The sequence below is a fragment of the Somniosus microcephalus genome, unplaced genomic scaffold, assembly GCF_052327205.1.
Source record: "Somniosus microcephalus isolate GS21.2 unplaced genomic scaffold, FLI_Smic_1.0 unresolved_chr3, whole genome shotgun sequence".
Lineage (NCBI taxonomy): Eukaryota > Metazoa > Chordata > Chondrichthyes > Squaliformes > Somniosidae > Somniosus > Somniosus microcephalus.
The window spans coordinates 54,157,396-54,173,240 of record NW_028225181.1 but is presented as its reverse complement, the minus strand read 5'-3'; positions in this window follow the sequence as shown (position 1 = coordinate 54,173,240).

Below are 15,845 nucleotides of genomic sequence, written 5' to 3'. Positions count from 1 at the left end.
TTCCCCCTGCGACATTGGAACGCTCCCTCAGTACTGCCCCTCTGACATTGCAGCACACCCGCAGTACCGCCCCCTGTGACAGTGCAGCACTCCCTCAGTACTGACCCTCCGATAGTGCAGCACTCCTTCAGTACTGCCCCCTCCGACTGTGCAACGCTCCCTTAGTACTGCCCCCTGCGACAGTGCAATGCTCCCACAGTACTGGCAGTCTGACAGTGCGGCGCTCCCTCAGTACTGCCCCTCCGGCAATGCAACGCTCCCTCAGTGCTGCCCCTCCAATGGTGTAACACTCCCTCAGTACTGCCACCTCCGACAGTGCAGCTCTCCTTCTGTACTGTCCCTCCGAAAGTGCAATCACCCTCAGTACTGGCTGTCGAACAGCGCAACACTCCCTATCTAATGGCCTCTCTGACAGCTCCATCAGTTCTACCCCTCCGACAGTGCAGCACTCCCTGAGAGTTGCCCCCCCAACAGTGCAGCGCTCCCTCAGTACTGCCCCTCCGACAGTGCAGCGCTCCCACAGTACTGCCCCTCCGACAGTGCAGCACTCCCTCAGTACTGTCTCTCCGACTGTGTAGAGCTCCCTCAGTACAGCCCCTCCGACAATGCAGCGCTCACTCAGTACTGCCCCTCCGACAGAGCAGAGCTCTCTCTGTACTGCCCCGGCCACAGAGCAAAACTCCCTCAGTTTTACTTTTATGCTCAAGTATGTGGAGTTGGACCTGGACCTGGGAGCATCTGACTCAGAGGCGAGAGGACTGCCAAATGAACCACAGCTGACTGTAATGATCCATCGGGCAAATTTCTCCACATGGTTGAATCTGTCCAATTTGTGAATATCGATCTGTTCAGCGATATTGGCAGAATAATCCCGGGAGTTACAATAGGGGCGCGGTTTCTTTCTTTTATTTTAAAACTTCACCTTTAACGATGACTCGGTAAAGCAAAGTAAGTTAGATGCATTGCTGGAAATTGGACGTTAGGTGGCGCTAGCACTTCAGTAATACTGACAAGTTCTTCATTCCGTGCCTTCTGCTGCCTTAGGCCCTCAGTTCTAGAATTTCCATCCTAAACCCCTCTACCTCTCTCTCCTCCTTTAAGATGCTCCTCAAATCCTACCAAGCATTTGGTCATCTGCCCTAATATATCCTTATGTGGCTCGGTGTCAAATCATTGAAATTCGTAGTATGGAAGGAGGCCATTTCTGCCCATTAATACCGTGCCAGCCGACAAAGAGCTGTCCAGCCTAATCCCACATTCCAGGTCTTGGTCCATAGCCTTGTAGGTTATGGCACTTCAAGTGCACATCCAAGCACTTTTTAAATGTGATGAGGGTATCGACCTCTACCATCCTTTCGGGCAGGGAGTTCCAAACACCCACCACCCTCTGGTGAAGATATTTGCCCTCAAATTTCCACTAAACCTCCAACCAATTACTTTAACTCTATGCCCACGGGTTTTTGACACCTCTGCTAAGGGAAATACGTCCATCCTATCCACTCTAGCTAGGCCCGTCATAATTTTATACTCCTCAATAACGTCTCCCCTCAGCCTCCTCTGTTCCAAAGAACACAATCCCAGCCTATCCAATCTTTCCTCGAAGCTAAAATTCTCCAGCCCAGGCAACATCCTGGTAAATCTCCTCTGTACCCTCTCTAGTGCAACCACATCTTTCCTTTAATTTGCTGACCAGAAGTGCACTCTAGCTGTGGCATAACTAGTGTTTTATACTGTTGAAGCATAACCTCCCTGCTCTTATATTCTATGCCTCGGCTAATAAAGGCAAGTATCCCATATGCCTTCTTAACCACCTTATCTACCTGGTCTGCTACCTTCAAGGATCTGTGGACATGCACTACAAGGTCCCTTTGTTCCTCTACACTACTCAGTGTCCTACCATTTAATGTGTATTCCCTTTCCTTCTTAGCCCTCCACAAATGCATTAAATCTTGGCAGATTTGCACACCTTGGGAAGTTTTGACTACGCACGTTAAAGGCGGATTTGTGAATGGGAGGCTCGGTAGGTTTTTGGACTGCAAGATCACTCGGTTTTACCTCTGTGACGCTGCTAGCCGCGCAGTAATAGATCCCCTCATCTTCTTTGTCAACGCCGGTTATGTGCAGGACAATATTATTCATGTCCTTCCTCGTCGCTTCGTACCGATCAGCGATGGCTTTTTCTTTCTCTATGTCATTGCTATAGATATACGAGCGCAAAAGCAGTCGAAATCCCTCAGCTCCCTTCTGTCGATACAGTACTTGTTCTCCAGCGACTGACTCTGCCGGCAATTTAGGTTCACGGTGACTCCCGGCTCCACAGACCGTTGAGTTGGGGACTGGGAGATGCGGTGTTGCTCCTGAGAAAACCCGTCTGCGAACGGAAAAAATCGAAATCGGAAAGCTGTGCAAATAACCATGAGGCTCAGGGTGCAAATGGCACAACAAGTTCCTGCGAATGCTAGCTCCACTGTCAGGCTCGAAATACATTCAAGTTGCTGTATTCGCGCGGTAGATACAAACTAAACTCATCACAGAAAATTTAAATTCGAAATTTTAGACGTATTAAAGAATCAAAAATCTACTCCTACTCAGGATTTTAAAAGCAGGCTTGCTTGACGTTACCTTGTTTGAAGTTTGCCAACATACGTAAGGGCAGAGCAAGACCAATTGGTCCAACAAGTGCCCCACACTGGACAATTATGACGAAACAGTTCCTCCGTCATTTTTCAGTCTAGTGCGATAAATATACTCGAGTTCACCAGAATCGGAAGTTACCCAGTTCAATTCCAAACATTTAGTAAAACATATTTTTTTCTGCAAAAATAAGCTAAATAAATGGTGTTGTAGGACAATATGACTTACATGGCAATAGTAAGATAATAATATATAAGTAAGGATGCATTCTTGCTTCTTGCCAAAGAGCGCTTGCTTCCGTGTCTTGGTTGTCTAGTTATTCTATAGCATGATGGTTATCTCGAAAGACGATCCAGTATTCACAATATGTTCACGTGAGGATATCAAGGTACCCTGTGTGACTGACCACTACCTCTGTTGTGTTCTTATATATCAGCCGTGGCTCTGTGGGTGTAACCCATGCCTTTGAATAAGAGGTTTGTGGGTTCAAGTCACACGACAGAGAGCTGAGCATAATGCCGAGGCTGACACTCCCATTGCAGAACTGAGGGAGCGCTTCACTGTCGGAGGAGCAGTACAGACAGAGCAATGCACAGTCGGTGGGGCAGTGCTGAGGGAGCACTGCGCTTTCATAGAAGATAGGAGAAGGAGTAGACCATTCGGCCCTTCGAGCCTGTTCCACCATTTAATGAGATTATGGCTGATCATGCAAATGCAGTACCCTGTCCCTACTTTCTTCCCATATCCCTTGATCCCTTTAGCCTAAAGAAATATATCGAACTCCTTCTTGAAAATACTTAAAGAACTGGCCTCAACTACCTTGTGTGGTAGAGAATTCTGCAGGTACACCACTCTCTGGGTGAAGAAATTCCTCCTCATCTCAGTCCTAAATGGCTTACCCATTAGCCTTAGACTGTGACCCCTGGTTGTGGACTCCCTCGCCATCGGGAACATCCTTCCTGCATCTAGTCTGTCTAGCCCTGATAGAATTGTATAAGTTTCAATGAGATCCCCTCTCATTCTTCTAAACTCTAGCGAATATAAGGCTAAACGACCCAATCTCTCCTCATACGTCATTCCTGCCATCGCAGGCATCAGCCTGGTGAATCTTCGCAGCACTCTCTCCATGGAAAGAACTTCCTTCCTCAGATAAGGTGACCAAAAGTGCACACAACACTCAAGGTGTGGTCTCACCAAGGCCCCGTACAACTGCAGCAAGACATCCTTGCTTCTGTACTCGAATCCTATCGCTATGTAGGTCAACATACCATTTGCCTTCTTAACCGCCTGCTGCACCTGCATGCTTACATTCAGCGACTGCTGCACAAGGACACCCAGGTTTCAATGCACTTCCCCTTTTACCAATCTATTGCCATTCAGATAATAATCTGCCTTCCTGTTTTTGCCAGCGAAGTGGATAACCTCGCACTTATCCAAATTATACTGCATTTGCCATGCATCTGCCCAATCACCCATCCTGTGCAAATCATACTGGAGTTTCTCTACATCCTCCACACAGCACACTCGCCCACCCAGCTTTGTCTCGTCTGCAAACTTGGAGATATTACACCTAGTTCCCTCGTCTAGATCATTTATATATATTGTGAATAGCTGTGGTCCTAGCACCGATCCCTGCGGTACCCCGCTCGTCACTGCCTGCCACTTGGAAAAAGACCCATTTATTCCAACTCTTTGCTTCCTGTCTGCCAAGCAGTTCACTATCCAGACAGCACCTTACCCCCAGTCCCGTGTGCTTTAACTTTGCACGCTAATCTCTTATGCAGGACCTTATCAAAAGCCTTCTGATAGTCCAAATACACCAAATCCACTGGTTCTCCCGTATCTGTTATACCAGTTACATCCTCAGAAGTTTCCAGTAGATGTCAAGCATGATTTACGGTTTGTAAATCCATGTTGACTTTGTCCAATCATGTCACTGTTTTCCAATTGCTCTGCTATTACATCTTTTTTAGTGGACTCTAGCATTTTCCCCACTACCGATGTCAGACTTACCAGACTATAATTCCCCGTTTTCTCTCTACCAACTTTTTTAAATAGTGGTGTTGCATTAGCTATCCTCCAATCCATGGGAACTGTTCCACAGTCTATATAATTTTGGAAGATGACAAGCAATGCATCTACGATTTCTAGGGCCCCTTCCTTAAGTACCCTAGGATGTAGATTATCAGACCCTGGGGAGTTATCGGCCTTCAATCCCGTCAATTTCCCTAACACCATTTCACTACAAATACTGATTTCATTCAATTCCTCCCTCTCATTAGACCCTATATACACCAACATCTCTGGGAGGTTATTGTTGTCCTCCTTTGTGAAGACAGAACCAATGTATACATCTTTTCTTTGTTCCCCAGTATAAATTCCCCTGATTATGACAGCAAGGGACCTATGCTTGACTTCACCAATCTTTTTTCTCTTCACAAATCTATAGAAGCTTTTACAGTCAGTTGTTATATTCCGTGCAAGCTTACTCTCATACTCTATTTTCCCCCTCTTAATTAATCCCTTTGTCCTCCTTTGCTGAATCCTAAACTCCTCCCAATCGTAAGATTATGTAAAGTTATGGCACATGGGATTGGGGGCAAGGTATTGACTTGGATAGAGAACTGGTTGGCAGACTGAAGGCAAAACGTTCGATTAAACGGGTCTTTATCCGAATGGCAGGCAGTGACTTGTGGGGTAGCGCAGGGATCGGTCCTTGGACTCCAGCTATTCACAATATATATAAATGATCTGGAAAAGGGAACTAGATGTAATATCTCCAAATTGCAGACGACACAAAGCTGGGTGGGCGTGTGTGCTGTGAGGAAGATGTCGAGGAACTTCAGGATGATTTGGACATGTTGGGTGATTGGGCAGAAACATGGCAGATGCAATAAAACGTGGATAAATGTGAGGTTATCCACTTTGGTGGCAAAAACAGGTAGGCAGATTATTATCTAAATTGCAATAGATTGGGGGGAGGGGAAGTGCAACGAGACCTGGGTGTCCTTGTGCACCAGTCGCTAAACGTAAGCATGCAGGTGCAGCAGGCGGTTAAGCAGGCAAATAGTATGTTGCCTTCGTAGCGAGAGGATATGAGTACAGGAACAAGGATGCCTTGCTGCAGTTGTACAGGGCCTTGGTGAGATCACAGCTTGAGTATTGTGTTCAGTTTTGGTCGCCTTATCTGAGGTAGGATGTTCTTGTCATGGAAGGAGTTCAGCGAAGATTCACCAGGCTGATACCTGGGATGGCAGGAATGACGAATGAGGAGAGATTAGGTTGATTGCACTTGTACTCGCTAGACTTTAGAAGAATGAGAGGTCATCTCATTGAAACTTATTAAATTCTGACAGGACTGGACAGACTAGTTGCAGGAAGGATGTTCCCGATTTTCGGGGAGTCCAGAACATTTAGGACAGAAATGAGGTGGAATTTCTTCACCCAGAGAGTGGTGAGCCTGTGGAACTCTCTACCACAGAAGGCGGTGGAGGCCAGTTCTTTAAATATATTCAAGAAGGAGTTGGATATATTTCTTAAGGCTGAAGGGATCCAGGGGTGTGCGGAGAAAGCAGGGACGGATCATGAATTTGGATGATCAGCCATGATCGCATTGAATGGCAGAGCAGGCTCGAGGGGCCGAATGGCCTACTCCTGCTCCTATCTTCTATGTTTCTATGTTTCTGTTTGCTGCTTTTCTGGCCAAATTATGTTTCCTCTCCTTCGATCTTATGCTATCTCTAATTTTCCTTGTTAGCCACGGTTGATTCACTTCTAATATTTTATTATTATGCCAAAGAGAGATGAACTCATTCTGTAGTATATCCATGCGATCTTTAAATGTTTGCCATTGCCTATCCACCGTCAACTCTTTAAGTAACATTCTCAAATCCATCCTAGCCAATCGCGCTTCATACCATCGTAGTTTCCTTTATTTAAATTCAGGACCCTAGTCTCTGAGTCAACTACTTCACTCTCCATTTTAATGAAGAATTCTATCATATTATGATCGCTCCTCCTCAAGGGGCCACGCACAACAAGATTGCTAATTAATTCTTTCTCACTACATAATACCCAGTCTAAGTTGGCCTGATCTCTAGTTGGTTCCTCGACATATTGGTCCAGTAACCCATTCCTTATTTCTCTAGGAATTCCTCCTCCACAGTATTGTTACTAATTTGGTTAGCTCTATCTATATATAGATTAAAGTCACCCATGATAACTGCTGTGCCCTTATTGTATGCGTCTCTAATTTTACTTTTGATGCCATCCCCAACCTCAGCATTACTATTTGGCGGACTGTATGCAACTCCCACTAACGTTCTCCGCCCCTTGGTGTTTCTTAGTATATCTGTCGGAGGGGCAGTATTGAGTGAGCGCTGCCCTGTCGGAGGGGCAGTACTGAGGGCGTGCTGCACTGTCGGAGGAACAGTACTGAGTAGGAGCTGTACTGTTGGAGGGGCATCACTGAGGGAGTGCTGCACTTTCAGAGGGGTGGTACTGAGGGATGCAGCACTGTCAGATGTCAGTCCTGAGGAAGCGCTACGCTGTCGGAGTAGGAAGTACTGACTGAGTGCTGCAATGTCGGAGATTCAGCACTGAGGGTATGCTGCACTGTTGGAGGGGCAGTACTGAAGGAGCGCAGCATTGTCGGACAGGCAGTGCCGAGGGTCTGTCGAAGGAGCTGTCTTTTGGATGGGACATAAAACCAACCTTACGTCTGCACTCTCATGTAGACGTAAAATATACCACAGCCACTATTTCGAAGAAGAGCAGGGGTGCTCTCCCCAGTGTACGGGCCAATATTTACCCCTCAACCAACTTCAGAAAATCAGATTATTTGGTCATTGTCACATTGCTGTTGGTGGGAGCTTGCTGTGCGCAAACCGACATTGCAATATTTACTACACTTCAAAAAATATTTCATTTCTGTGAAGATTTGGGACGTTCTGAAGTAGTGGACCTACAAGGCACAATTGACGAGTGTGATGGAATACTCTTCACTTACCTGGATGAGTGCAGTTCAAACAACACTCAAGTAGCAGGATCCCATCCAGGAAAAAGCAGCCTGCTTGATTTGCACCACATCCACCACGTTAAGCATTCCCTCCCTCACCACTGGCGCACCGTGGCTGCAGTGTGTACCATCTCCAAGATACACTGCAGAAACTCGCCAATTCTTTCAGGCACCACCTCCCACCTAGAACCACAAGGGCAGAAGGCACATGGGAAAACCACCACCTCCAAGTTCCCCTCCAAGTCATACGCCATCCTCACTTAGAAGTATATTGCCGATCCTTCATTGTCGCTGGGTCAAAATCCTGGAACTCCCCCCCAAACCGCACTGTGGGAGCACCTTCACCACCACCTTCTCAAGGTCAACTAGTGATGGGCAACAAATGCTGGCATTAGCAGCGATGCCCACATCCCATGAACGAACAAAGTAATTGTTAAGGGAATTATAGAAATGACACAAGGTTGAACACGGTTGAATGAATGATAAAAAAAAGAGAAAGAATAAATTCTTTATTTTTTCTTATATATCCCTGCAGGAGAAGGCATAGTTAACCCTAGTGACCATAAATGCAAATACATCTCCTTTCCGATAGAGGAAAAATCTATTTCAATATCAGAAAGTGATTGGGGCGTGCGCCCTCTGGTGGCGGCGAGGGGAATACAATGGAATCTGATTAATTTGCATCAGCATCATGCTTAATGGAGCCGCCTTCATCGTTTGATAATTATTACCTATTTTCAGAGACCGTATTTATTATTTAATGCCATCGACGACCAGAACTTGACAGCAGAGAGAGACTTCTCCACTCCACTTTACTGGCATTGGATCTAGCATGCGTACATTGGAAGCAATTCCTGAAAATGTATACTCACCCAACGTTTCAAATTCCGTGTAACAGCTTCAACCTAGACTGCTCGATCCTAGAATGTGAATGCAAAGGTTCACAATTCATAATGTTGACATCCTAAGAGCGTTCAGGCAACTTCAATAGAATCATAAGAGAACACCTACACTTTAGCACTCATTTATAGCTTCGCCAGAAATAACACAGGTTGATAATGTACAAAATATCATTAATCTCTAAAGAGGAGAGCAAATCTTAGCGCCAGGAACGCGGTAAGACTCCAGCTTCATAAAACCAAGGGGAAATGACAGCAGGTTGTCAATCTCGAGAATTCCAGTACAATTTAAAAACATTTGAGGTTCAACCGGCAGTGCTCGGTCTACAGAATCAATACTTTAGATAGCAGCGTGATTCTCATTATTGTTCTTAGAAGAGGGATTTGGCTGTCCTTGTACATGAATCACAGAAAGTTAACAGCAATTAGGAAGGCAAACGGCCTTTATTGGAAGGGGGTTGGAGTATAAGAGCACGGAAGTCTCCCTGCAAATATATAGGGATTTGGTGACACCACACTGAGAGAATTGTTTACTCTGTTGGTCTCCTTAGCAAAAGGATAAACTTGCCTTAGCGGGGTGCAACCAAGGTTCACTAGATTGATTAACGGGATGAGAGGGGTGTCCTATGAGGAGGGATTGAGCAGATTGGGCCTATATTTTCTGGAGTTTAGAAGAATGAGAGATGATCTCATCGAAACTAACACAATTCTGACAGGGCTTAGAAAAATAGAAACATAGGAGATAGGGGCAGCAGTAGGCCATTCGGCCCTTTGAGCCTGTTCCGCCATTTAATCAGATGATTATCCAAATTCAGTAACCTGTCCCTGCCTTCTCCCCATATCCCTTGATCCCTTTAGCCTTAAGAAATATATCTACCTCATTTTTGAATATATTTAATGAAATGGCCTCAACTGCCTGTGTAGTAGATTATTCCACAGGTTCACCAGTCTCTGGGTGAAGAAATTCCTCCTCATCTCCGTCCTAAATGGCTTACCCCTTATCCTTAGACTGTGACCCCTGGTTCTGGATTTCCCTGCCATTGGGAACATCCTTCCTGCATCTAGTCTGCCTAGTCCTGTTAGAATTTTATACGTTTCAATGAGATCCCCTCTCATTCTTCTAAACTCACGCGAATAAACGCCCAATCGACCCATTCTCTCCTCATACGTCATTCCTGCCATCCCAGCTATCAGCCTGGTGAATCTACGCTGAACTCCCTCCATGGCAAGAACATCCTTCCTCAGATAAAGCGACCAAAACTGCACACAGTACTCAAGATGTGGTCTCACCAAGGCCCTGTACAACTGCAGCAAGACATCCTTGTTCCTGTACTCAAACACTCTTGCTACGAAGGCCAACATACCATTTGCCTTCTTAACCGCCTGCTGCACCTGCATGCTTACCTTCAGTGACTGGTACACAAGGACACCCAGGTCCCTTTGCACTTCCCCTTCTGCCAATCTATTGCAATTCAGATAATAATCTGCCTTCCTGTTTTTGCCACTAAAGTGGATAACCTCACCTTTATCCACGTTATATTGCACCTGCCATGCGTCTGCCCAATCACCCAACCTGTCCAAATGATCCTGGAGTTTCTCGGCATCATCCTCACAGCACACACGCCCACGCAGCTTTGTGTCGTCTGCAAATTTGGAGATATTACATCTAGTTCCCTTGTCTAGAAAATTAATATATATTGTGAATAGCTGCGGTCCAAGGACCGATCACTGCGGTACCCGACTAGTCACTGCCTGCCACTCGGATAAAGGCCCGTTTACTCCTTAGGCCTGTTCAGAAGATAACCATCGAAGGACAATATTGACACAATGGGAGAGAATTCCCCGGCGTCCTGGTATAGTTTTTTTCCAGGGCAGTTAATGCAATGACTGGAACGCAGTGTGAGTGCACCAAAAAGTAATAGGTAAGATTCATTTTCTCCATATATCGGCACACTTCATATGCAAAAGCATGAAACATAATAAAAGACATGATTTCAAGCTGGTCTCCTCCAAACATCGAAATATAGAATCAACATCTTTAATTTATATAGCGCCTTTAACGTAGTAAAACTTCGCAAGGCGTTTCACAGAGAAAAGAATTGACATAAGTCATAGAAGGATACAGTTCAAAGGGAGACCATTCGGCCCATCGTGGCTGTGCCGGCTGATTGAGGGAGCTTTCCCATTATTCCCGTGACACTGCCCTTTTGCCATAGTTCTGATTTCTTCCCCTTCAAGTATGTATCAAATTCTTCAAAGTTGCTATTGAATCTGTTTCCAACGCCCTTCTCATCTCTTCTCATCTCCCCCTCTGCCAATCACCTTGAATCTCAGTCCTCTGTTTGCCGACCTTTCTTCGCAGGAAACAGGTTTTCCTTGTTTGCTTTGTCAAAACCCTTCGTGATTTTGAGCTGCTCAGATAAATCTCCCTTTAGCCTTCTCTGCCCTAAGTTTAATTTATACTAATTACCTGGACATTTCCAGCACTGAAATATACCCACTTCCCTCATCAAGAGCAATTGGTTTCTGGGTTTGCAATTATTAGACGTGCTGGCCAAATTAAACACATTTAAGGCTTAAGAGAACGATAATAATATAGACTGTGTGTGGTGTGATACTCCCGACCTTAAAACAACGGCACATTTCCTCACACCATGAGCAACGCCACGGGGCTTACAGCAGAACATATGAAATAGGAGCAGGAGTAGGCCGCAAAGCTCATCGAGCCTGCTCCTCCATTTAGTTAAGATCTTGAGAGTCTTCTACATCATCTCCACTTCCCTGCCCTATCCCCATATCTCTTAATTCCCTTCATGTCCAAAAATCTATCGATCTCAAATCTTGAATATACTCAAACCGTGAGCATCCCTAATCCCAAAGTTTCAAAACCTTCTGAGGGAATAATCATCTGCTCTTCTCAGTCTTAAATAGTCGGTGCGATATCCTGAGACTATGATCCCTACTTCTGGCGTCTACAGCCAGGGGAAACATCCTGCCTGCATTTCACCTGAAGGTAAGCATGCAGGTGAAGCAGGCGGTTAAGAAGGCAAATGGTCTGTTGGCCTTCATAGGGAGCGGATTCGAGTACAGGAGCAAGGATGTCTTGCTGCAGTTTTACAGGGCCTTGGTGCGACCACATCTTGAGTATTGTGTGCAGTTTTGGTCACCTTATCTGAGGAAGGGTGTTCTTGCCATAGAGAGGGTGCAGCGGAGATTCATTGGACAGACTAGATGCAGGAAGGATGTACCCGATGTTCGGGGAGTCCAGAACCAGGGGTCACAGTCTAAGGATAAGGGGTAAGCCATTTAGGACAGAAATGAGGAGGAATTTCTTCACCCAGAGAGTGGTGAACCTGTGGAATTCTCTACCACAGAAGGCAGTAGAGGCCAATTCATTAAATATATTCAAGAAAGATTTGGATATATTTCTTAAGGCTAAAGGGACCAAGGGGTATGTGGAGAAAGCAGGGGCCGGGTACTGAATTTGGATGATCAGCCATGATCGCATTGAATGGCGGAGCAGGCTCGAGGAGCCGAATGGCCTACTCCTACTCCTATCTTCTATGTTTCTAAGTTTGTATGTAAGATTAACATAATATCTGAATGCATTTCAGTGAACGAGTAGAAAATCTAGAGATCAGACTCCCCAGGGAGATGTGGGGGGATAGAGAATTTGCAGATTGTATTGGTTCGTTTAAAACTAAACCAGATCGATGCTTCTCCAGAAATTAACATTATGGGATCACAGTGTGTGAGTAACTTGAGACATGACATGTGCTAAGTGTAGCGTGGCTTGCTAGGAACAGGTGACTTTGGACCTATGGTTCCCCAAGCTCCCCACCACTGGGGGTTGTCCACGCTTCATGTCTGCGTCTGTAGTAGAATATTTGACATGAGATTGATCGCTGTGATTAGTTAACAACTCCATTATTGCTTTATCATGGAACTACCAGGTGAACGAGATGGACCTTGGTCTTTTTTTCGTCTAGCTATACCTATGTTCCTCAGGGGGCTCCCAGAAAAGAGCACTCTATACTACTCTGCTGAAGTGAGCGGCAGAATTATACGAGAAAGCCTTAGCCTGTGGCTTGAATCCAGGATATGATAATTCAAGAGATGGAGGGCTGAGACAAGCTGACCAAATCTTATACTTAAGGTTCACTGGATCCTCCACTATTTAATGTATTTATTCATGGGATGTGGGCGTCGCCAGCAAAGCCAGCATTTATTGCCCACCCCTAATTGCCCTTCAGAAGGTGGAAGTGAGCCGCCTCCTTGAACCATTGTTTTTAACGCCGGTCTCCGGTTCATTAGTCCAGGCCTCTGGATTAATAGTCCAGTAGCACAAGCACTATGCTACCGTTCCCATGTGCGCAATATTAAAGTTTACAACGTGGCTCCAGTTTATGGGAGTTTTTATAGTACTTTGGATAGGCCGCATTATGTGAATCGCAAACACTTATCAAGACGCTCATTATAGGAGGGGTGGAATAGAAATGAGTAAAATGCAGTCGTGATTCATTAATTTGTGACTGCGGATATCGGACTACATTCATGAAAATATAACGGATAATTTAGCGCTATCTCTATAGAAAAGAGAAGGTTCCAGCGATTAGCCTATAGTGGTCTTCATTATTCCGAAGGGCGATGATAGGTTAAATATCAGTGGATTGGTTTCAATAGTTAACCAGATGATAAAGATTTGGGAAAACAATTAATTAAGGTGGGATCAAATGTTATGGGATCATATTATGTGATGTTAGGAGGTATCTATCTATCTGTCTATCTGTCAAACGTCATTGGATAATATTAGGTGATGGTAGGAGCTAACTATCTATCTGTCTATCTATCTATCCAGCTATCTATCTATCTTTCTATCTATCTATCTATCTATTTATCTATCTATCCATTTATCTATCTATCTATCTATATATCTATCTAACTATCTGTCTGTCTATCTATCTATCTATCTATCTATCTATCTATCTATCTATCTATCTATCTATCTATCTATCTGTCTATCAATCTAACTGCCTCACTATTTGTCTATCTAACTGCCTATCATCTATCTAGCTATCTATCTCTCTATCTTTATATCTCTCTATCTATCTATCTATCTATTTATCTATCTATCTATCTATCTACCTATCAATCTAACTATCTCTCTATCTATATATCTGTCAATCTATATCTATCTTTCCAACTTTCTATCTATCTATCTATTTATCTATCTATCTATCTATCTATCTATCTATCTATCTAACTATCTATCTATCTATCTATTTCTCTATCTATCTATATATCTATCTATTTCTCTATCTATCTATGTATCTATCTAACTATCTATCTATCTGTCTGTCTGTCTGTCTATCTATCTATCTATATCTATCTATCTATATATATTTATCTGTCTATCTGTCTCTGTCTGTCTGTCTCTCGATCAAAACAATTCTCTATTCATTTTATAGAACTATGAGGGGTGTGGGTTCCAATCACATCCAGACACTTGAGCAGATAAATCTGTGCTGACACTCCAATGCAGTATTGAGGGAGCGCCGCACTGCGGGAGGTGCCATCTTTCGGATGAGAAGTTAAACCGAGGCTGGACATTAAAGATCCATTGACACTATTTCGATTAAGAGCAGGGGTGTAAAGCACAGGGCCCTGGCCTATATTTATCCCTCAATCAACATCACTAAAACAGATTATCGGGTCTTTATCACATTGCTGTTGTGGGAGCTTGCTGTGCGCAAATTGGCTGCCGCATTTTCTACACTGAAACAGTGACTACACTTAAAAAAGTACTTTATTGGCTGTAAAGCACTCTTAGATGGCCAGGGATCGTAAAAGCGCTATCTGTATTATTCATTTATGGGATGTCCGCGTCGCTGGCAAGGCCAGCATTTATTGCACATCCCTAACTGCCCTTGAGAAGGTGGTGGTGAGCCGCCTTCTTGAACCACTGTAGTCCGTGTGGTGAAGGTACTCCCACAGTGCAGTTAGGGAGTGAGTTCCAGAATTTTGACCCTGCGATGATGAAGGATCGGCAAAATATTTCCAAGTCAGGCTGGTGTGTGACTTCGAGTGGAACTTGGGGGTGGTGGTGTTCCAATGCTCCTGCTGCCATAGAAACATAGGAGCAGGAGTAGGCCATTCGGCCCTTCGAGCCTGCTCCGCCATTAAATGAGATCATGGCTGATTATCCAAATTCAGTACCCTGTCCCAGCCTTCTCCCCATATCCCTTGATCCCTTTAGCCTTAAGAAATATATCCAACTCCTTTTTGAATATATTTAATGAACTGGCATCCACCGCCCTCTGTGGCAGAGAATTCCACAGGTTCACCACTCTCTGGGTGATGAAATTCCTCCTCATTTCAGTCCTAAATGGCTTACCCCTTATCCTTAGACTATGAACCCTGGTTCTGGACTCCCCGGCCATCATAAACATCCTTCCTGCATCTAGTCTGTCCAGGCCTGACAGAATTTTATAGGTTTCGATGAGATCCCCTCTCAATCTTCTAAACTCCAGTGAGTATAAGCACAATCGACACAATCTCTCCTCATACGTCATTCCTGCCATCGCAGGTATCAGCCTGGTGAATCTTCGCTGCACTCCTTCCATGGTAAGAACGACCTTCCTCAGGTAAGGCGACCAAAACTGCACACAATACTCAAGGTGCGGTCTCACCAAGGCCCTGGACAACTGTAGCAAGACATCCTTGTTCTTGTACTCGAACCCTCTTGCTACGAAGGCCAACATACCAGTTGCCTTTTTAACCACCTGCTGCACCTGCATGCTTACCTTCAGCGACTGGTGCACAAGAACACCCAGGTCTCTTTGCACTTCCCCTTCTCCCAATCTATTGCCATTCAAATAATAATCTGCCTTCCTGTTTTTGCCTCCAAAGTGGATAACCTCACATTTATCCACATTATAGTGCATTTGCCATGTTTCTGCTCAATCACCCAATCTGTCTACATCGTACTGGAGTTTCACGACATCCTCCTCACAGCATACCCTCCCACCCAGCTTTGTGTCGTCTGCAAATTTGGAGATATTACATCCAATTCCCTCGTCCAGATCATTAATATATATTGTGAACAGCTGGGGTTCTAGGACCAATCCTTGCGGTACTCCACTAGTCACTGCCTGCCACTCGGAAAACGACCCGTTTATTCCAACTCTCTGCCTTCTGTCCGCCAACCAGTTCTCTATCCAAGTCAATACCTTGCCCCCAATCCCCTGTACCTTAATTATGCACGCTAATCTCTTATGTGGGACCTTATCAAAAGC